At 46.3% G+C, this 23,772-nt stretch overlaps 1 long non-coding RNA gene across 1 annotated transcript; it reads right to left on the bottom strand.

Annotated features, from left to right (window-relative positions):
• Positions 1-18,898: 18,898 nt before the first annotated feature.
• LOC140430009 (uncharacterized) lies at positions 18,899-21,749 on the bottom strand. Its single transcript, XR_011949272.1, has 2 exons — positions 21,566-21,749; positions 18,899-20,174 (listed from the first exon to the last, which is right to left on the bottom strand). It is a non-coding gene; the product is annotated as an uncharacterized lncRNA (long non-coding RNA).
• Between the last annotated feature and the right edge of the window lie 2,023 nt (positions 21,750-23,772).

Raw genomic sequence — 23,772 nt, 5'->3', positions numbered from 1 at the left:
CCGGGTTCGGCCGAGTCCCGCCGGCGTGGGTCACGTATGGTCCCACATGGCGGGACCTAGAGGTTCTGTGTGCGGGGGCCGTCCTGGTTGGGGGTGGGGGGGGGATCCGACCCTGGGGGGAGGGGGCCTCCTCGGTGGGCTGGACCATGATCGGGCGGGCTGGTTCTGCGGATCTGCGGGCGGGCTGGTTCGTGGGGGCCTATGTTCCTCCACGCCGGGCCCCTGTAGGGCTCCGCCATATTGCCCGGGGGCCGGCGGGGAGACGGGAACCCACGCGCATGCACGGAATCATGCTGGCCATGGAGCGCATGCGTGGAATCACGCCGGCCTTGGCGCGCATGTGCAAACTCACGCTGGCCGCAGCGCACATGCGCGAACTCACGCTGGCCGTGCCATGCCGGCTGGAGCTGTGGGGCCCACTCCGGCGCCGACCTAGCCCCCTAGGAAGGGGAGCATACCTGGTGATCGTTGACCGTTGTCGCTGGAGTGGTTGGCGCCGCTTTTCACGCTGGCATCAGAACTTGGTCGCAGGATTGGAGCATCCCGGCCAGGGCCTTTGGATGATCCTGGAACAGTGAATGGTTTTGGCAGAAAAGCATGATAGCTGACTGTACATCATGTGATATAGCAAGGTCTGATGATGGATACATTAACCAGTTGTGTGCTAGATACATTCCCAATTGTATCCCTTGAATTTCGTGGTGTAAAGCTTGGGACATAATAATCTTTATTAGTGTCACAAGTAGGCTCACATTAACACTGCAATGAAGTTACTGTGAAAATTCCATCGCCCTCACACTCCGGCACCTGTTCTGGTACACTGAGGGAGAATACAGAATATCCAAATTACCTAACAGCACGTCTTTCGGGACATGTGGGAGGAGACCGGAGCGCCTGGAAGAAATCCACGCAGACACGGGGATAATGTGCAGACTCCACACAGACCCGAACCTGGGACGCTGGTGCTGTGAAACAACAGTGCTAACCACTGTGCTACCGTGCTGCCCACATAACAGGTTATGTCCTATTTGACCCTGAGCTGAGGATTAGACCCTATACCCTCCCCAACCCAAGAGCATCTTACAGTCCCACTTAACGATGAGAACTTCGGAAGTGTGCTTTCCCTCCAACCCAGACTTCCCATCCTTGTCAACTATGCTGTAGTTGTTTAGAATTCAGTCCCTAATGCTCTCTGCTTGACAAATTTCTTGGCTACCAGCCTGATACCTTCTGCTTTGGCACTGTGCTAAGTTTTGTCTAATTATGTCTATTTACTCCAGTTCCTGCTAGCCCCCTGTAGGGCATTGAATTAGCTCAACCTTTTTGCAGGAATCTCTGGAGTAAAACTCCACCTTTTTACACCAATGTGGGGACATAGTCCCATTTTGGCAGAATCCACCCCATGGCTTTAGAAATGGTAGGTTCATTGGTGGCCATTTTCCAAAATTCTTTGAATTTTGGAATGGCTCCTACAGATTGGAGGGTATTCAAAAAGAGAGGTAGAGAGAAAACAGGGAACAATAAGCCAGTGAGCCTAAAGTCAGTAGGAGGAAAGTTGCTAGAGTCTATTATCAAGGAGTTCATAGCACAGCATTTATTGAAAGCAGTGGTGTAATCAGACAAAGTTAGCATGGATTTTCAAAAGGAAAATCATGCTTGACAAATTTACTGGAATTCTTTGAAGATATAACTGGTAGAGTTGACGAGGGAGAACCAGTGGATGTGGTTTATTTAGATTTTCAAAAGGCTTTCAACAAGGTCTCACATGGCAAATTACTATGTAAAATTAAAACGCATGGGATTGCGGGTAGGGTCTTGAGCTGGATAAAAAACTGGTTAGCAGACAGGAAGTAAAGAGTTGGAATCAATGGCAGTGACAACTGAGAAACCGCAGGGGTCTATGCTAGTACCCCTGCCATTCACAATTTTCTTGATGATTTAGATGAGGGAACTAAATGTATTTTCTCTAAATTTGCAGATGATACAAAGTTGGGTAGGAGGGTGAGCTGTGAGGAGGATGCAGACATGCTTCAGTGTGATTTTGGTAGGCTGAGTGAGTGGGCATGTGCTTGGCAGATGCAGTATAATGTGGATAAATGTGAGGTTATCCACTTTGGTCACAAAAATAAGACGCCGATTATTATTTGAATGGATGTAAATTGAGAGAGGTGGATACTCAGCGAGACCTTATTGTCCTCGTGCATCAGTTGCTGAAAATAAGCATGGCGGACAGCAGGCAGTAAAGAAGGCAAATAGTATGCTGGCCTTCATAGCGAGAGGATTTGAGTATACGAATAGGGATGTTTTATTGCAATTGTATAGGACATTGGTGAGGTCACATCTGGAGTATTGTGTGCAGTTTTGATGTCCTGATCTGAGGAAGGATGTTCTTGCTATGGAGGGAGTGCAATGAAGGTTTGCCAGGCCGATTCCAGGGAGAGAGGGACTACCATACGAGGAGGGACTAAATTGGTTAGGATTACATTAGGATTATATTAGGGCACCACAGTAGCACAGTGGGTAGCATTGTTGCTTCACAGCTCCAGTGTCCCGGGTACACTGTCTGTGCGGAGTCTGCACATTCTCCCTGTGTCTGCGTGGGTTTCCTCCAGGTGCACCGGTTTCTTCCCACAAGTCCCGAAAGACTTGCTATTAGGTAATTTGGACATTCTGAATTCTCCCTCTGTGTACCCGAACAGGCGCCAGAAAGTGGCGACGAGGGCCTCTTCATAGTAACTTCATTGCAGTATTTTCAGAAGTAGGCTTACATTAACAAATTAAATTATTCATTGGAGTTTAGTAGAGTGAGAGGGGATCTCATACAAATGTATAAAATTCTAGCAGGATTAGGCAGGGTGGACTCAGAAAGGATGTTCCTGATGGTGGGGGAGTCCAGAACTATGGGCCATGGTTTGCAGGTAAGGGGTAAACCTTTTAGGACTGAGGTGAGGAGAAATCTCTTCACCCAGAGAGTTGTAAATCTGTGGAATTCACTGCCACAGCAAGTCGTTGTGTGATTTCAAGAAGGAATTAGATATAGCTCTTGGGGCTAAGGGATCAAGGGATATGGGGCCAGGGTATTGAACTTGATGGTCAGCCATGATCTTAATGAATGGCGGAGCAGGCTCTGTGGGTCAAATGGCCTCCTCCTGCTTCTATTTTCAATGTATGTTTCTATGCAAGTAAGCCTCAAATAAAGGATACACAGAAAGGCTGTACTGAAGATGCACAAAGCCATTCAGATCAGAAGGCTGGAGAGGAAATCCTCCATTGAATTGGATATGCCCATAGGTCTAGATGCGGCCTTCATCCACTTACCCCAATCATTAGGGCATGGAGCCTCTAGCTGCAATCTTTCGCACCCTGGTCTGCTGCAGGAAGGCTGCCTCTGTGAGATGGCAGCGTCTGCATGCGACAAAGTCCAATCTGCTGCCAGGAAAGTTCTGCTGATGCTGAAAGTTTTTTCTCATTGAGGCCTTAACAACACTAACTGGTGGTCTCTGTGGAGCACAAAGGACCTCCCATTACCATGAAGCTCACTGCTTGGAAAGATCCCTTGAGGTGCAACTTCACCAGGTAGCCATCCTTAATCCACAGACTCTCCACAGTGCAGAAGGAGGCCATTTGGCCCATTGAGTCTGCACCAACCCTTCAAAAGAGCAATCTACCTAGGCCCATTCCCCCGCCCCATCCCTGTAACCCTGCACATTGATCATAACCAATCCACCTAACTTTGGATTGTGGGGGAAGTCAGAGCACCCGAAGGAAACACATGCAGACATGATGGAGACCTTGCAAACTCCACACAGACAGTCACGCAAGGCCAGAATCTAACGTGGGTCCCTGGCACTGTGGGGCAGCAGTGGTAACCGATGTGCCACCATGTCACCTGATGTGTCTCTTTCCTAGTTTTCCAGTACTCCCTAGCTCCAGCCCCATGTCCACAAGGCCAGGAAAATCTGGCCCAGTGAATTTACAAACTGTACTAAATCAGTTCATTTTGCTATATGTTTAAAATATGTTTTTAAATTAAGTTTAAACATTTTTTTTTTAAGAGTACCTAATTATTATTTTCCAATTAAGGTGCAATTTAGCGTGGCCAATCCACTTACCCTGCACACCTTTGGGTTGTGGGGGTGAAACCCACGCAGACACGGGGAGAATGTGCGAACTCCACATGGACAGTGACCCGGGGTTGGGATCGAACCCAGGTCCTCAGCACCGTGAGGCAGCAGTGCTAACCACTGTACATTTTGCTAGATTTAACAGTCATAAAGATATGTTTCAATATATATTTCCATTACTGCTGACTGGTTTGAGGGTGCACTGGCATTCAACAGACCCTATAACTGCTTATTGTGCTTACATTGTCTGTCTAAGATTAAATCTTGAATGAGGCATAACTTTTTTTCGAACTTAACGGCAATATGAAACCAAACATTTGGACTTCTGCCAAGAACCCTTGCCACCCAATTCCATCTTTTCTCCCAGCATGTTACTGAAGCTGAATTGATTGTGTGTTTCCTCGGTGTGCTGTTTGATCTTGAGCTGAGCTGAATCCCTATGTCACATTCATTGCCTAGGATGTTATGTTCTCCCTTTGCAACACAACTAACTTTTGTTCTTACTTTGCTTCCACTATTCTGAAAGATTTCACTTTGACTTGATCATGAAAGAGGAGTTTTGTTCTCATCAACTTGTGCCCGATGCCTGCACCCAATCTCCGCTCTCTCATCCCCCACCCGCCAGTGGCCTAAATGGGTTCAGTGAGGTAAATTCTAATTGACAAATCCCATCATGGTTTCAGCCCACCCTTGCTCTGCACCTTACTCCAACTCTAAATCTGCACCCTTCCGCCTTCTAACTCCTGCCTCTTGTGAATCCCCCTCCTTCCCTTTGTCCCAATACCTGTGGTTGAGCCTTCCGTTCTCCAGAAGCACTTTTCCCAAATCCTTTGCTTTTCTTTCTCCTCACTTTGATAAGCTTTCATAACATTTACCTTTTCGATTGTGCCATTGGCTATTTTTCCCATGTCTTCTCTTACTGATTATTTTTTGCTTTCTGCTGAAATAACTTGTTGACAGGCAAGAATATTAAGGGTCATGGAACCTAATGGGAAAATGGAGTTCAAATGCTGAGCCGATATCTAATTGAATGGAGGAATAAGCCCAAGGGAATGAAGGTCTTCTCTTGTTCATATACTCCTGTGGATGTGTCCTGGATGTTTACTGTGTGAAAGAAACTAAATTAAGTTGCTGTTTTTACAGGAGGAAAAAAGGATAGAAGGTTATGCTACTCGGCCAAGAGGCAAAGTGTGGGAGGAAAATCATGTAGGGCATAAACACTAACAAAGACCAATTGTAACGACTGGGCTATTTCTGTGCAGTAAATGCTCTGCAATTCTACGTCATATCATTGCAACTTTGAATTTAAGAGGTGTTGCGACTTATTTTTTATTATAACTTCAACAAAGAGATAAGATCAAAATAACACAAATTATTTTGCAAACATTTGTGCTTCGCCGGGAGAAGTGACTGCACTTCATAAGAACATAAGAAATTGGAGTGGGAGAAGAGCATCTGGCCATTTGAGATTGCTCCACCATTTAATAAAATTAAAGCTGATCTTTGGCTTCAACTTCAGTTTCCAGACTACCCCCGTTCCCTGAGAGATCAAGGGGCCAATATTCTGGCTGCATTGTGCCTGGTGGAGATCCCGCTAAGTTGGGTGAATTGTCATTTTCATGAATTGGATGACATCGAACATTAGTGGGGTTGGGAGTGGGGGCGGGGGGGGGGGGGGGGGGGTTGGAATGTATAAGCTGTTGATGATTCTTTTTCATTTGTGGGTGGGATAAGGGGATTGTTTCTGGGGGATTGCCATTGTATTTGTGGTTATTGTTAATTATCTGCTGTTGTAAATTTTGATGGAAATGGGAAAAAGGAGAATAAAAATATTTACAAAAAAAAAATTGGGGTGAAATGTGGGAGAGCCCCAAAACGGGATTTGCGCTGGGCGCAAATCAGTTTCCCATTCTCCTGGACCAGTCCAGTTGCCGGGATCAGGAGCTCACGAAGAAAGGAGGAGGAATGGATCTCAGCTCATTTGCATGCACTTTCATCGAGATAAAAGTTGAATGCAGTGACCTCCCGGCATTCCGCCCCCCTCAAACCCCCTGCCGCCCACCTCCAGCTGGAAGTCAGTCTGGTGCGAATCACTAGTGGTCCTTGAAACAAGCGCCATGGACTCAGAGTGGGGAGAAAGAAGGTGAGTTACCCTTTACGCTTAGATCCAAGGGTCACGAGGGCACAGCAGCCACTGGCCAGATGCCGTGGGAGGTCCTTCAAGGGAGCTGGTGGTTGAGGGGCTCAGGCTGGCTGGAGGGAGCCAGGATGGGGGCCTCCTTGGGTCTGTGAAGCCTTGAAGCCTGCTTTCTTCCATGTTTAACTTCCCATAACAGGGCAAAGCACAGCTGCAGCCTATCTGTCCTAAAATCCTCTCACAGGACAACCCATTCCTTCCGCACCTTGTTTCTTGAAGAAGCATTCCGCTCCCCTTGAAATTTTACATTTGTACTTGGTTGTTTCCATGTCATTTCACTTCCCTTGAAGTTTCAATGGGCTTGTAGTTTCAATGTAACAGTGTGTCTCCCCTTATCCCTTGTACTTGCTTGTTTATATTCCATTTCACACCCCATTGACTTTTACAAGCCTCTGCGGTTTTACTGTTGTTATGTGTTTGCTTTTGTCACTTTGTGCTTTTTTATTACATTGAATTTCACATCCCATTGACTTTTACAAGCCTCTTGATTGACAGCTGAAGGGTATCTCAAAGGAGGATATGGCTTTGTTTGTTTTTATGGCACTTCACAGTCCATTAACTCTCAAGTACTTCCTCTTTTCAGCAGGTGTCCTCTCTGAGTGCTTTTCTTTCACAGTGGTTTTTTTCTACTCTGAAGTGCAGTCTGAGAACTTTTTTTTTAAGAGTGGATCATGTCATAATATACACACAGGTATATGATGGTGCACAGACAGGCAGTGATTGACACACAGGATGACCAGTCAACACACAGAACACAGCAGCCAATCACCAGACAGGACACGACCAATATAAAGCCAGAGGGCACTAGTTTTCCCTATCTCTTGGGATCCAGCCTCTGAGACAGTCAGAGCCCGTGAGCAGCAACTAGAACATACACCATATGGTAGTAAGATAGTCTCGTCAGGTTAGCCTCAGGTCTCCAGTCAAGTCAGCATACTGTCAACCCACAGTTAAAGTGTGTATGATAGTTAAGAGTTCAATAAAATCGAGTTGCATTTCTTCAAGTGTTGGATGCCCGTCTCTCTCACTGCTGCAGTAAACGCAGTCCTCGCAGACCAGGCATACTCAACACATGGGCCGGAATTCTCCGCAATCGGCGCGATGTCCGCCGACCGGCACCAAAAATGGCGCGAATCAGTCCGGCATCGCGCCGCCCCAAAGGTGCGGAATCCTCCGCATCTTGAGTGGCCGAGCCCTAACCTTGAGGAGCTAGGCCCACGCCGGACTGATTTCCGCCCCGCCAGCTGACGGGAAAGGCCTTTGGTGCCCCGCCAGCTGGCGCGGAAATGACTTTGCCAGGCGGCGCATGTGCGGGAGCGTCAGCGACCGCTCACGGCATCCCCGTGCATGCGCAGTGGAGGGGGTCTCTTCCGCCTCCGCCATGGTGGCGAAGGCGGAAGGAAAAGAGTGCCCCAACGGCACAGGCCCGCCCGCGGATCGGTGGGAACCGATCGCGGGCCAGGCCACTGTGGAGCACCCCCCTGGGCCAGATCACCCCGCACCCCCCCCCCCCCGGACCCTGGAGCCCTCCTGCGCCGCCTTGTCCCACTGGTAAGAGAGGTGGTTTAATCCACGCCGGCGGGACAGGCATTCCAGCAGTGGGACTTCGGCCCATCCGGGCCGGAGAATCACCGGGGGGGGCCCGCCAACCGGCGCGGCATGATTCCCGCCCCCGCCGAATATCCGGTGCCGGAGAATTCACCAACCGGCGGGGGCAGAGAATCCCGCCCCAGATCTTTCACAACCATTGATGCCAGAACAGCATGCTTTCACTGGAGGAACATTTCTGTCACCACTCAGACATTTAAGTGCAAGGGTTCCTCTCACAGGACAGAGCCATTCCATACCTTCTCACAGCTACTGTTGAATTCTATAGATAGATGTGATGACTACACTGGGGCCTCAAAGGCCTTTATAGGCCCCTGCTGGTTAGGAACAGAGCTCTGGCACTGCCCCCGGCACCCTGCCAATGCTAACCTGGCAGTGCCATTCTGGCAGTGCCAGGTTGGCACTGCCGAGGGGTGGGGCTTGAAAGGGGGGAACTAGGTGGGGCCTGAAGGGGAAGCCCTGAAGCATGGGAGGGCCTTTGTCGATCCCATAATATGGTGACACTCACTTGTGTGACAGGGGTGCCTGATGACAGCGATAGGTGTGGTCGTTGCCAGTGAGTGGGGGGGACCTTGCAGGTGTTGGGGGCAGCCTTGCAAGTGATGGGTGGGAGGGGCTGGGAAGAGGCTGTCGGGTTTTTCAAAGATTGGGGGGGGACAACTCTGAAGATTCGGATTTGCTGGCTTCTTCGGGCCCAATGGCGCGAACCATCTCGGCTACAAAATAATTTCTAAGTGTGGGTGCGTTGCGATCTGGATTGTGTTGATTCATCCGGCGGGAATCACACCTCGTTTCCTGCCGGAGGCCCTAATTTTAAATATATTGTGGGAGCATTCCGCCCCAAATATCGATCTATCGCAACCATTTAATGATGGAACACTGACAGCCTCTGAGGTGAGAATTCCAAAGCTTCACAATCCTTTGAGATAACAAGTTTCTTCTTATCTCAGTCCTAAATGATGGTTCCTTATCCTGATATTATACCCAAGTGTTATAAATTCCCAATCAGGGGAAGCAACGTCTCAGTGTCTACCCTGTCAAGTCGCATTGCAATGAAAATGTCCTACTTTAGTGGGGGCTATGAGTGGAATTTTCCCAACTCACCAGCTGGGGGAATCATGGTGGACTGGTGAGGGCACTATGGTGTGAATGAAAAAGTCAACTTCCTGCCAACGGAGAATTATTTTGGCATTTTGTGCTGCTGAATTTGCTGGCAGGTTACAGGGTTAAAAATTGTCCCGGGGAACTATTTTGGGAATCATATTTACATTCATTTGCATCTTATGAATGCTCATAATGTACCACCAGTGGACAATTGGAACCATTGGTTTTACAACCATAAGTAAGTAGCCCACACCTGGTGAACTTCACTTCATCCGTGACTTGGAGGTCAGTACATATGCTTTCACCTACTATGAGAACGTTGCTGCGAGGTTTCACAAGGTGCACCAAGGCTGGGAATGGGATGCATAACCAGTGGGGAGAGGTAAGACGCAAGCAGGACGCGGTGGGGGAACACAGGAAGGAAAGGATCAGAGGGTGGCAGGACTGGGGGAGGAAGAGAAGAGGGGAGGGCGACTAGATGGTGATCAGGGAACAGAGTAGAAGAATGAAAGACTGTCTGGAGGCAAGAGTTAAAACACTGTCCATGGAAGAGTCAAAGACTGTTCTGAAGCAGGGGGAATGCTGCCTGAGAAATACTGATGAGATTGTCCTGGGGCTGAGACCACGCTTTCGGGGGTATATTTCATTTTGATTTGATTTGATTTATTGTCACATGTACCGAAGTTCAATGAAAAGTATTTTTCTGCGGCCGAGGAATGTACACTGTACGTACATTGTAGACACAAGAATAATCAACAGAGAACATTGTCAAATGGTACATTGACAAAACAGTGATTGGTTACAGTGCGGAACAAGGGGCCAAACAAAGCAAACAAGCAAATACATGAGCAAGAGCAGCATAGGGTGTCGTGAATAGTGTTCTTACAGGGAACAGATCAGTCCGAGGGGGAGTCGTTGAGGAGTCTTGTAGCTGTGGGGAAGAAGATGTTTCTATGTCTGGATGTGCGAGTCTTCAGACTTCTGTACCTTCTGCCTGATGGAAGGGTCTGGAAGAAGGCAACGCCTGGGTGGGAGGGGTCTCTGATGATGCTGTCTGCCTTCATGAAGCAGCGAGAGGTGTATACAGAATCAATGTGGGGGTGGCAAGTTTGTGTGATGCGTTGGGCTGAGTTCGCCACAGTCATAAACTGTCCAGGGTATGTATGGGCCATGTTAGGGGGCTCCGCATGGTATGCATGTCTTGGGCAGGGAAGGCTTCTCTGGGCAGTTACATTCATGCAAAGAATAGTGTGTGAGGCGTGACCAGTCAACTAAGGCATTTGGGCTGGGGGTTCAAGTCATGCTTGGGAGAAAAAGAGCACAGTAACATTTAAGGCGTCACCTGGATCGTGCATATCAGTAGCTGTGAAGCTTGGGGGTGATTGGATGGTCTCATTGGAGTGGGGGCGAGAGGTCCTGAAATGTAATGGGGGCTTCAACGTTGAAGGATTTCATTGGATAGAAGGAATAATGACATGAACAACGATGGGGTCAAGGATGACACAAGTAAGTTATATACTTTGGTAGGAACAATAAAGGAGCTGAATTTTATTTAAAATAATGCAGAAAATGGAATGGAAATTTGAAGGCGGTGACTATGGATTAGAGGAACTTGATGAGTGATAGTGGGAGGTTGGAAACTGCTCCCAATTATAAAAATTAAGAGCACCATTTTCGCCATCACCGTAGAATTACGTGGCTCGAAAACAAGCTTGAAAATGTCAATCAGGGAGGAGTCTCAGGGTATGTGGGAGGAGTTCAGTACACAATTGTGGACCTATTGAAGGAGCATCCTATAAATTTCCTTCTCAAACCATGGAGAACATGACTTATCTGAGTGCAGGACTTTCCCGCCTTATTGCCATAACCCTTGATTTTCATACGGATTAAAAATCTGTCTATCTCAGCCTTGAACATACTTAACAACCCAGCCTCACCCAGATTCACTACCCTCTGAGAGAAGAAACTCCTCCTCATCTCTGTCTTTAATAGATGACCCCCTTACTCTGAGATTATGACCTCTCGTCCTCGACTCTCCCACAAGGGGAAATAACCTCTCAGCATCTACCCTGTCAAGTCCCCTGAAAATCCAATATGTCTCAATAAGGTCACCTCTCATTCTTCTAAACTCCAATGAGTATAGGCCCAGCCTACTCAACGTCTCCTCATACGAAAATCCCTTCATGATCAAGGTCGCCCGAGTGAACCTTCTCTGGATTGCCTCCAATTCAAGTATATCTTTCCTGAGATAAGGGAACCAAAACTGTTCACAGTATTCCAAGTCTGGTCTAATTAATGCCTTGTATAGTTTTAACAGGACTTCCTATTTTTATAATTCATTCCCTTTGAAATAAAGGCCCACATTTCAGTTGTCTTCCCAATTACCTGCTGAACTTGCATGCTAGCTTTTTGTGATTCATGCACGAGGACCTCTAAATCTCTCTGTGCTGCCGTTTTCTGCAATCTTTTGCCATTTAAATAATATTCAGCTTGTTTATTCTTCCTACCTAACTTCAAATTTTCCTACACTATATTCCATTGGCCATGTTTTTGCCCGCTCATCTAACGTGTCTATGTCCCTCTGTAGATTCTTTGTGTCATCCTCACCACTTGCCTTCCCATCTATTTTTGTGTCATCGCAGACTTGGCCAGAATGCATTTACTTCCCTCGTCCAAGTCATTAATATATATTGCGAATAATTGTGGCCCCAGCATGGATCCCTGTGGCACTCCACTAGTTATAGGTTGCAATCCTGAAAATGATCCTCCTATCCCAACTCTTTGTGTTCTTTTTTTAAATTTGTTTCCAAATAAGGGGCAATTTAGCGTGGCCAATCCACCTACTCTTCATATATTTGGGTTATGGGGTGAGACCCACACAGACATGGGGAGAATGTGCAAACTCCACACTGTCAGTGACCTGGGCCCGGGATCAAACAGGGGTCCTCGGTGCTGTAAGACAGCAGTGCTAACCACAGCACCACCCGACTCTCGGTTTTCTAACAGTTAGCCAATCCTCTATCCATGCTAATCTACTACCCCCAACATCATGGGCTCTTATCTTATTAGGTAGCCTTTTGTGTGGTACATTAGCAAATTATTTTTGGAAATCCAAGTATGTTATATCTACTGGTTCCCCTTCATCTACCCTGCTCATTCCCACCTCAAATAATCCTAATAAATTTGTCAGGTATGATTTCCCCTTCATGAAGCCATGCTGACGCTGCTTGATTTTATTACGCATTTCTAAGTTATCTGCTATTACATCCCTTCTAATGGACTCTTAACATTTTCTCAATGACAGATGTTAAGCTAATTGGCAAATAGTTACTTGTTTTTTGTTTCCTCTTTTTTTCAATAAAAGTGTACACTGCAGTTTTCCAATCCTCTGGGACCTTTCCTGAATTTAAGGATTCTTGGAAATGCATCTTCTATCTCTATAGCAACTTCCTTTAATGCCCTGGGATACAACACATGAGGCCCAGGGGACTCATTGGCCTTTAGCCCAATTAGCTTCCATAGTACTTTTACCCTAGTGATTGTTATTGTATTTATTTCCACCCCCTTCTTCCCCTTGATTATTTAGTATTTTTGGAATATTATAGTGTCTCCCACTGTGAAGACTGATGCAAAGTATTTGTTTAACTCATCTGCCATTTGTTTAACTCCTCTGCCATTTCCTGGTTCCCCTTTATTACTTTCTCAATCACATTCTCTAAGGGGCCTATGTTCACTTTGCCTCTTTCTTCCTTTTTATATATTTAAAGAAACTCCTGTGTCTGTTTTTATATTACTTGCTCGTTTACCCTCATAATTTATCTTCTCCCTCTTTATTATTTTTTTGGTCACCTTTTGTTGGTTTTTAAAACTTTCCCAATCCTCTGGCTTACCACTAATCTTAACCACATTAAATGTTTTTTTCAGTTTAATACTGTTCTTCACTTCCTTGATTAAACCATGGTAGGTTTATCCCCTTCCTAGAACCCTTATTCTTGCTTGGGATATTTTTTTGTTTTGAGTCGTGAACAATTTTCAGAAACGTCTGCCATTGTTGATCAACCATCTTTCCTGCTGAACTCTTTTCCCAGTCCACTCCAGTCATCTCTGCCCTTGTTCCTTTATAATTATCCTGTTTTAAGTTTGGCACAGTTGTTTCTGACCCAGTGTCTCACTCTCAAATTTGAATGCTAAATTCTACCATGTTTTGGTCACTGCTACCTCGGGATCTTTTACTCTGAGATTGTTTATTAAACATGCCTCATTACACATTACCACATCCAAAATAGACTGATCCCTGTTGGATCCATAGCATATTGGTTTTGCAAGCTGTCCCAAATACACTCTCTGAATTGTTTTTCATGGCTAGCTCTGCCAATTTGATCTTCCCAATCTGCATGAAGATTAAAGTCACCCATGTTTAAAGTACTGCCTTTTTCTATGTCTTTATTATCTCCTGATGTATTCTCCATCCTACAGCATAGCTACTGCTGGGCCTATAGACTACTCCCACTGGTACCTTCTTCCTCGTGTTATTTCTTACTTCCATGTATTTGGATTCCACAGCTTCCAATCCAAGATCATTTCTTGCTTTTGTACTCATTCCACCTCGTACTAACAAAGCTACCACATCACCCCTTCATTCCTGCCTGGCCTTAGGAAAAGTCACAGACCCCTGAATATCTAGTTCTCAGTTTTGATCTCATTCTAACCACATCTCTGTACTGGCTATAAAATCAGTCGCATTCACTTCAATTTGTGCTGTTAACATAGAACATAGAATAGAACATAGAATTTACAGTGCAGAAGGAGCCATTCGGCCCATTGAGCCTGCACTGGCCCTTGGAAAGAGCACCCCACTTAAACCCCACACCTCCACCCTATCCCCGTAACCCAGTAATCCCACCTAACCTTTTGGACACTAAGGGCAATTTATTTAATTATTTATTTATTTTTAAAAATTTACAGTACCCAATTCATTGTTTCCAATTACGGGGCAATTTAGTGTGTTCAATCCACCTACCTTGCACATCTTTGGATTGTGGGGGTAAAACCCACGCAAACACAGGGAGAATGTGCAAACTCCACACGGACAGTGATCCAGAGCCGGGATCGAACCTGGGACCTCGGCGCCGTGAGACTGCAGTGCTACCACTGCACCACCGTGCTGCCCTTCTAAGGGCAATTTAGCATGGCCAATCCACCTAACATGCATATCTTTGGACTTCATTTTGCACATCATTGCACATCATTTATTTTGTGCCAAGCACCACATGCAATTAAGTAAAGGACCATTAATTTTGTTTGTTACCATTTTTCCCTCTTTTTGACCCTATTTGCTGCTTTTTTTATGTTTGTGCGCAAGGGTTAATGCTGTCATATTCTGGGTATCATCACCTAAACAGCTGCCTTGTGTCATGGGAGTGTACCTTTAAGAAATGGGTGTTTATCAAATAGCTGCAGTGATGTCATTGTGTGGGTGGAGCTGGGTTGTGCTGGGTCTCTGGCTTTTACTTTCGTTTTGAGCTGGACGCTGTTTGTGGCTTTGTGTTTTATTTTCATTTTAGGCAGTTGAAAGCTGAATTCAGACAAGGAAGGTTCGTTTTGTCTCTCTCTCTCTGTATGTTAAAAGGTGTCCAGATCACTTGATAATTTAAAACTGATAACTGTCTTGTGTAAATAATTTATACCTACTGCTTTGTTAAAAAGGGTATTTGGCTTATGGATGTTGTTAGACAAATTATTAAGGGTTACATATAGAGTACTGTGTCTGTGGGGGTATTTGTGTTGGTAGTTGATAAAAAGTTTATCCATTGTTTATAAAATGTTAACTGAATTCATAGAATAAACATTGTTTTGTTTAAAAATACTTAAGGTCTCTGTTGCATAACACCTGGAAAGTAGGCCCTTGTGGCTCCTCATAACCGAAATCTATTAAACGTTGTAGGTCGGGTAAACTCAATGATATACTTTGGAGTTTTATAAACCCTGGCCCATAACCCTTGAAATTCTTTCATATCCTTTTGCTTTCTAAGCATACATACTCCTCTACAGAACTGCTCCACCTCCCAACCACTCCCATTTAGTTTAAAGCCCATACTATTTCCTTAGTTATGAAGTTTTCAAGAACACTGGTCTCAGCCCAGTTCTGATGTAGCCATCCCAATGATACAGCCCACACTTTCCTCAATACTGATGACAGTGCCCCACAAGCTAAAACCCAGTTCTCCCACACCTGTCTTTGAGCCACGTATTCATCTTTCTAATTTCATGTACCATCGGCTGGATTCTATGCCACCCGCTGTCAGTAGCGGAATTCCCGGTGTGACGGAGGAGCAAAGAGCACATCAAGCAAAGGGCGCCAACCCCGTTCCAATGCTCTGGTCCCCCATCGGCAGTAGCAGTGAGCTACATGCCCACACTAGTGGAAGGATGCAAATGGGTCATTTGAACCCATTTGCATCTGAATAGTGGGCTGGACACCGGATTCTCCATGCCTCCATGATGCTCCAGTCCTCTCAATTGGGATTCATGAAGGCATGGATTGGTGCAAGTACTTTCCAGTGTGGTATTGACATGGTAGACCTTGTGGTGGGTCAAGGGGGTAAGTATTTAATGTAGGTACCCCTAAAGTCCACTGGAGGACCTCCTCCATCCCATGGTGCAAATCCTGCCTACCCCACCCCCAGCCCCTCATCAGACTCTTCCATCAGACCCCCTAATCAGACACCCCATTAGTCCATCATACCAGAGATCTACCCACATTAGAGACCCTGCATATCAGAGAGTCCCCTGTATCAGTGACCCCTGATGTCAGAAACCCCCCATATCAGTAACCCACTATATCAGTGATGCCCCTATCAGAGCTCACTATATCAGAGACCCACCCCCTCCCCAAATCAGTCACCCTTGCCTGGAAACTACAGAGCAGCCCAGGCAGAAACAGTGAAAACAGTGCTTTTCCACTTTCCAGTCCCTTACACCTGCTGCCTCAGACAGAGGTGTAGAAAGCAGCAGCTGTAACTTCATAGAAAGCAAAAACCACATCATAAGACTTTAAACCGTTTCAGATCCTTTGATCTGTGAGGCTTCTATTCACGTTGAAAGAATAGCTTTTAGTAGGCTGTAATTGACAGGGTCATCGCTTCCAGAAAAACAGGTGTTTGAATTGTTTATTTTTATTTCCCTTCATGTTTGAATACATGTCAGGTACCCCGATGTGAAGCTAACCACAGTGTTTATAAACATCTAGGAGATAAGTGCTTTCACTTCTTTTTCTCAGCAGAAAGCACTTCGCTCCTTTTGATATGATGAGGAGCTGTTAATCACAGCATGTGTGTTTATAAACATTGTGATTCGCATCAAAGCAGGGTAACAGAGATGCATTCAAGCGTGAATGGAAAGATCAATGAACAATCCACCAACAGCTGTCTCTGGAGCAATAAACTGCCAATCACTGGCTAATACAATATGTTGCTGTGTGAAATTGAATGCAAGATCAGTACATCAAAGGCTGTCAAGGGATTTCAAGCCCTTTGGGCTATTGAGGAAGCCTCTGACACTTGTAACAGCTGCTGCTCTGAACACGTCTGTTTGATGCAGAAGATGTTAGGAAAGGGAAGTGAACATGCTGCGACTTTTCAACCTACTGCCAGGACTGCTCTTCAGCTTTCAGGTAGGGGTGGCTGATGGGGGTCTTTAATGGGGAGTCTCTCTTGGAGGTCCCTATTTGGGGTTGGATGGGGGTCTCTGTTGTGGGTTTCTATTGTGGGTCTGGTGGGGGTCTCTGTTGGGTGGTGTCTGATGGTGAGTCTGATGGGGGGTCTGATGGGGGGGGCAGGATTTGCCTTGTGGAGTGGAGGGGCCCTCCGATGGACTTTGGGGGGCACCTACATTACAGACTTATCCTCTTGACCCACCACAGGTTCCAACATATCAGGGCCATGCTTGAAAATACCTGCAACAACTTATGCCTGTGTGAATCCTGGGTTAGAGGTCTCCAGCATCACGTTGGCATGGAGAATCATGTTTTTAGCCTGTTAATCAGATGCAAATGACCCATTTGCGTCCTTCCGCCGGCACAGGATATGTAGCTCGAGGCCAGCGGCAACGGGGGACCGGAGCATCCCGCGCCAATCCAATTGTTTGCCCGGTGTTCAATTCTCCACCAGATCAGGAAACCTGATATCGCTGGCGGGCGGCGGAGTATCCACTCCCTAGTCTCTCCTAGGATCAAGAGGCAAATTTCCTTATCCTGACTGCTTCTTGTTTCCTATTGTTGTAAAAATTTTTGTGGATTGCAGGGGATAGCCAATTTAGCTTTACCCTCTCCTGTCATTGAAAAGCCTCCCAAAACCAACGGTCAAGACACAGAAATGAAGAATGTTCTTTTGAGTGAGGTTCTGGGCGGTGCCTGCACCCATGAAATGCATTCCAGCAAGAATCACAGACAGATAACTGGATTTGATAGATAGGCTACCTATGGAGAATAATAGAAAGGAATATATGACAGGGTACAGAATGGGTGTCCAATCCACATTGCCGAGTTTACTACACGGTGGTGAGTGTTAGCTTTTACTCTGAAATGTTCAGGAGAAGAGAAGGGAAAATTGAAGAGATCAAAGTCATGTCTCCGTATTTTCAGTGTAACTTTAAATATTTCAAATTTAATTTGGAACTATTGGGAATTGTTACACTCACTTTACTGTGGGGATCACAGCAATATCTTAATTACTACTTGATGCCTTTATCTTATAAAACCATAATTAACGAAGTCAATGGGGCATAAAAGAACACATACAAAGAACCTTTGAAGGACTGTTCCTGATTGTTGTTCAATGTGCTACGCAGCAGTTAGCCATTGATTGGTTGCCAATGGGAAATATATAAAGTTCTTTATGATTGGTCATTTTCTTCACATGTCAAAAGAATGCAGCAGCAGGAACACAAGGAAATTCCACCTTAGTTTTCATTCCGCGCTTTTGTCTCAGTTTATCTCCCTCTGTGCACTTGTATTGGAGAAAGACTATACACAACAAACAAAGTGGCCTGTAGCCGACACTGAAAGGGAAGTACTCTTCCACGACCATGTCAATACTGCATTAATGAACAAATCACTCTGTTTGATAGACAACAGAACTGTGATAAATATCGCCTACTAATCTGCTCACACTATTTACTCAGAAGAAAGACTATTCGTTATAGGATTGTGGTTTGTACACTCCAGCTATTGAAACTTTATGCGCTCAATCACAATATAAACATGAGATTGTTGGGCTTTTATCAGTTAAAAATGAATTGTATCTGGCGGCCAGTATTTAGGTTCTCGACTCTGTAAGGAAAGATACTATTGAGCCTTTATTAAAGCACTGCTACTGAGGAGAACACCAAACTTCATGGCAACAATCATTTATATGAGGCTCCACGACTGCTATTGGAGAAGCTGTAAACCATGTTATACACAGGCAAAGTGTCAACAAAAGGTCAGTAATGTGGTTTTTGTACCTTCATTAACTTTGGCAAGGACCTATGGCCAGAAAGTAAGCAATCACTTGGTGGGAAAGTGATACTTTAAAATGGAGAAATTGGATAAGAATTGAAGGTGGATGCAGGGATGCATGGTTGATCCTATGAGTTGCCTCCTAATTTAAACATAGTGGGCAGGATCTTCCAGTCACGTCAAAGTCAATGGCCATTTGCCTTGCTCGCCAGCCGGAATGAAGGGCCGGAAGTCCCGCCCAGTGACATTGTTACGTATCCAGCTGATGTTACTACAGGACAGTCAGGTCCCAGAGTGGAACTCAGCTTGGCTGACCTTCACTTTCATTTTGCATTTAGACACATGGATATACAATAACAAGACTGCTGATTAACAAAAAAAAAACATTTATTAAACAAGGAAGGATTGACTACCTTTGCAGATTATGCGCAGATTTGTAAAGATTACATAAATTACAAAATATATCTTCTTTTCTAATGTTTTCAGTAGGTACATAGTCAGTGTGTACCAACAGATGAAATGTGGTCAGACACACCACAATCTGAAACAAAGTGACAGATGCCACTCAAAATAACTTCTGTGGATTTCTCACCAAATCCCCCTGATGCATGTCACACTGTGAGCAACTGGTCTCACTGGAACTCTCAGTTTCACACAAGAGTTTCCAATCACCACGCTCAAAGGACACACATGAGGCTTTCTCAGATACCTTCACCAGGGGTCACATCCAAGGTTTCAACGTCTCCTTTTAGTATTCCTCCGCCTCGGATGTGCATTCAAGATTCCATGCTTCGCTCCGGTATGCAGCTACGCACTAACAACTTCTTCCCCGCTGTTACTAGACTCCTAAACAACCCACTTATGAACTGATCTGATCTCTTCACACATCTTCTTTACTGAGTAGTACTACATTCTTGCATGCTTCACCCGATGCCTGTGTCTATGTATTACATTGTGTTTTTTATGTTTGTCCTATGTCTTTTCTTTTCATGTATGGAATGATCTATCTGAACTGTACGCAGAACAATACTTTTCACTGTACCATGGTACACGTGACAATAAACAAATTCAATCCAATACACTAACAGAACACTACTGCGTTAGGGCAGCACGGTGGCGCAGTGGTAGCACTGCAGTCTCGCGGCACCGAGGTTCCAGGTTCGATCCCGGCTCTGGGTCACTGTCCGTGTGGAGTTTGCACATTCTCCCCATGTTTGCGTTGGTTTCGCCCCCACAACCTAAAATTGTGCAAGGTAGGTGGATTGAACACACTAAATTGCCCCTTCATTGGAAAAAATGAATTGGGTACTCTAAATTTTTTTTAAAAGAACACTACTACGTCACAGGCTGCATTAAAGTGTCACTAACTTTAGAATTACTTCGCATATCTGGCTTCTCACTAGCCGACTTCTCCAGGTCTTCATCTTGCAGATCTCTCTTTAACTACAACTGTTATCTCTGACCCTTTCTTTAACCCAGTGAAGAGTACTTTGTTCAGATTCTGGTTCTTTGTCTTTGACTTCAGTCTTCCTGGGACTTTCCTCTTTTTCATTCCCTGGCTTGTAGTCATTGTGGCCATCTAAAAGAGCCTCCCACAAAGAGCGATGGGAAATTCGGCCAAGCTTGAACACAGACAGGCTGCAGCCTGCAAATATACAAACTGTAGCTTAGATTATGCACAAACTCACACCTGCAAAAGGCCATTAAAAGGCAATTAAAGGAACAATAGAACTATCCTGTCCACCACATCGTCTGTTGCCCCTCTGCTGCGCAATGTTGTGCAAGACATCGCATGCCATCCCAATGTTAGAGACCCTCCCGCGGCTAAATTTGAGAGTCCCACCAGAGCGGTGCAGGCATTAGAAGCGCATCTTGAGGATGCCAATGCACTGCTCAATGGTGCTCCTGGTTGCTGCATGGACATTGGTACAGCAGTTCTCCGCATCGGTCTGAGGCTTCCGGACAGGCGTCATTAGCCAAGACCTCAGTGAGTAAACATTGTGGCGCAAGATTTAACTTCTCACCCGACGAAACGCTTTGAAGGTGCCGGGAACTACAAGTGCACCAGGAGATAAATGTTGTGCGTGCTGCTAGGCTATCGAGAACAGATGTGTATGATGTGCAGCTGGTGGTCACACATCAACTGCATATTCAGGGAGTGGAAGATCTTCCGATTGATGAAGGGCCCCCCATGATGGGCCACTGCTTAAAGGAAAACATGTGTGTCATCGATCACCCCCTGGACCTGGCGATGGCAGCAAATCCTGCCAGCAATTGCGGCAAATCCTACTGCCCTGCTATCCTGTGGGGTTGGTACAGGGTGAAGTTTATATAGTGCGTTGCCCTGGCGCAAATGGCGTCCATCACAACACGGATTCACCTGTGTGCGGATGCCTGCGAGACCCCAGACAGGTCCCCACTTGGCCCGTTGCAAGACCCAGAGGCATTAATATTCAGGGAAACCGTTACCTTTCAGAAACGGGTGTCCTCCTCCAAACCCCATGGTGCCAGGTGCAGCATCACCTGATCCAGAGGGGGACAGCCCGAATTGCAGAGCTGTCAAAAAGCTGCTCCCTGTTACTCCCTGGCAGCCCCCCCAAGCCCTGCCCATTAGCAAACGGTACAATTTGTAACACTTTTTCAATCTTTGCTTACCTTCTCTCTCTCCCTCAGCTGCCATGGCATCCAGCCACGTTTGTAAATGCCTGTAGTAAACTCTGCCCACATGACTTACACCCGAGAGAGGCAGAGCATCGCAGAGGCCTGGAACATACTGGGTCAAATGTGCAAATCACATTAAATGCATGCAATTGCCAGTCTTGCATGCCGCCACTAGCGTGGGCCGCAAACCTCGTTATCGTCACCAGTGAGGGACAGGAGCATGGTGCCTGATTCGGCGCTGGGCGGGACATCGATTTTGGCCGGATGCCCGATTCTCTAGCTGAATATGGTTCACATTTGCGGCATCGCGAGGCGGAGAATTTCACCCAATTCGTTTCATTTGTGTTGTGAGGTAAGATATATTGATTAACTCACCTTGAACTGAAGCTCCTATTGAGTAATTCTTGAGGAGTATGGATAATTTGGTCAGGAAATGCCTCTCTATGTTGGTTGGTCCCGCCGGCCCCGTTCTAACATCCTCTGAGCCGGCGGGACCTCGGCGTTGAAGGATCCGTGGGCGGCCTGTGAGGGGGAGGGGTGGTCCGACCCCGGGGGGGGGGGGGGGGGGGGGGCCTCCATAGTGGCCTGGCCCGCGTTCGGGTCCCACCGATCGACGGGCCAGCCCTCCTTTCCTCCACGCCGGCTCCTGTAACCCTGCGTGATTTGGCGTTGGGGCCGGCGTGAGGAAGAAGGCCACTGCGCATGCGCTAGTTGGCGCCGGCCCAACTGCGCTTGCGCGGACCCCGCGGCGCCGGGTTCAGGCCGGGATTGGCAGCTGGAGCAGCATGGGCTGCTCCAGCACGGTGCTAGTCCCCTGTGGGCTGCAGAATGGGGTCCCGGAACGGGCGCCAACGCCGGAGTATAACACTCCCGTTTTTACGCCGGCGTCACACTTAGCCACCCGATAGGAGAATCTTACCCAATCACTTTTCCACATATTTTCTCAAGCGCACGGGGAAGCACTTCAATTGCCAATCTGCTCAAGTTGAATTTTTAAAAAAAGCTCTGATTCATTATTCCCTTCCTGAGAGGTAGCATCTGCCCACCAATGACTGATTCTCCTTGACTAAGTGTTTGTACTCACTAATTTAAGAACCCGGGTCCTGAACCAATTCTGCGGCAGTCGAGCGAAACGCAGCTGATTTTCCTCTATAAACCAGCTTCAAAATTCAGGCAGTATGTTCTATTGCAACCTCACTGCACTCACCTGGATTTCCTTTTCCCCCCCTCACCTATCCCACCCCCACTGGGTCAAACACTTCCTGTTCCTTCTCTACCAACGGTATGTAAATGATTTGGGGGTAGGTCTGCAAGGGCCTCTGGTGGATTTTCCTAGTATCCATCCTGTTTCCTGTTGTACGAGGAATAACAGACCCCAAGAAACTGTGGCAATGGCCCAGACATTACATAGTGAGAGAAATGGGCATTAATACTGGTTCCTCTTCGTGAAATCTAGTTTTCGCTTAACTTTTGGTGATAGGCCTTTGATCTCTGCCAAGATCGAAGGGGTTGTTTTGGGACCTCTTCTGCTACCTTAAATGTCTGATTCCCTCTTCTTGAACAGCAACAGCAATCCTGCTGCAATACCAATGGGAATTTGCAGCTGTCACTGGCAGGCTCTTGCTTGGCAGTGGAAATCCCACTGAGGTTGTCCATGCACCAATAATGACCCCCAATCCATAAGAATGGGTGGTAATGGGACAGAAACCCTGCCCCCCCCTTTTTACTCTATCCAAAAGAGGAGAATCTGCCTTTATAACTCTGCACCCCATTTGTGGTTGTATCCTAAAGGAATGCAGATTAAACTTGCTGTAACTCTTCATACAAAATAACATTCATGTTCAGCAAGAAACAATAAACTTCCATAATGAAGTATATTATTTACATTAATATAATCAAAATACAGATGCAGCATGGAGTGGGCTCAGTTTGAGTTATAATTTGAAAGCTTGGCTATATGAACAAACATAGGGATCCCATCAAAGGGTCATCTGGACTCGAAACATTAGCTCTTTTCTCTCCCTACAGATGCAAGGGCAATGAGAGGTGGACAATAAATGCTGGCCCAGCCTGTGACACCCACATCCGGTAAATGGATTTTTAAAAATCCCACCAGCAGTGTGGTGGGAGGTGGGGGGGAGCTTAAATTCTCTCTAAAATCAGTTCCCTGTTATCGGGATGAAATTTTGGAACTCTGTTCTCGGGGTTTTAAAGGCACTGTCGGGAAGACCTTTGCATGAATTGGCATGGCATGCATGCTCAAAAGACCACCTCGCCTGAATAAAGTTCAACCTCCAAATTAACTCCCCTGCCAGTCAAAATGCTAATGCTCACTTTTACAACTGCACATAAGTGCCATGCACCCCTGGTGAGGTAGGCTTCTTCCATGATGAATGGTGAGTTGCTGCTGTATCATCAACCTTGGGGAGCATCTGTAAATGCCAGACTATGCTTGAGACCAGATGGTGGCAGTGCAAGTTGCACGGAGATTGACCTAAGAAGACAACAAGACTCTGCAGGGAAGGGTGGAGCAATGGCCGACAAAGATAGGGAAGGGATAGTGAAGACCGTCCGGGCTCCCT

This window comes from Scyliorhinus torazame, chromosome 9 (genome assembly GCF_047496885.1).
Source record: "Scyliorhinus torazame isolate Kashiwa2021f chromosome 9, sScyTor2.1, whole genome shotgun sequence".
Classification (NCBI taxonomy): domain Eukaryota; kingdom Metazoa; phylum Chordata; class Chondrichthyes; order Carcharhiniformes; family Scyliorhinidae; genus Scyliorhinus; species Scyliorhinus torazame.
Note: the sequence above shows the minus strand (reverse complement) of the source record. Positions and strands in the feature narration are given on the sequence as shown.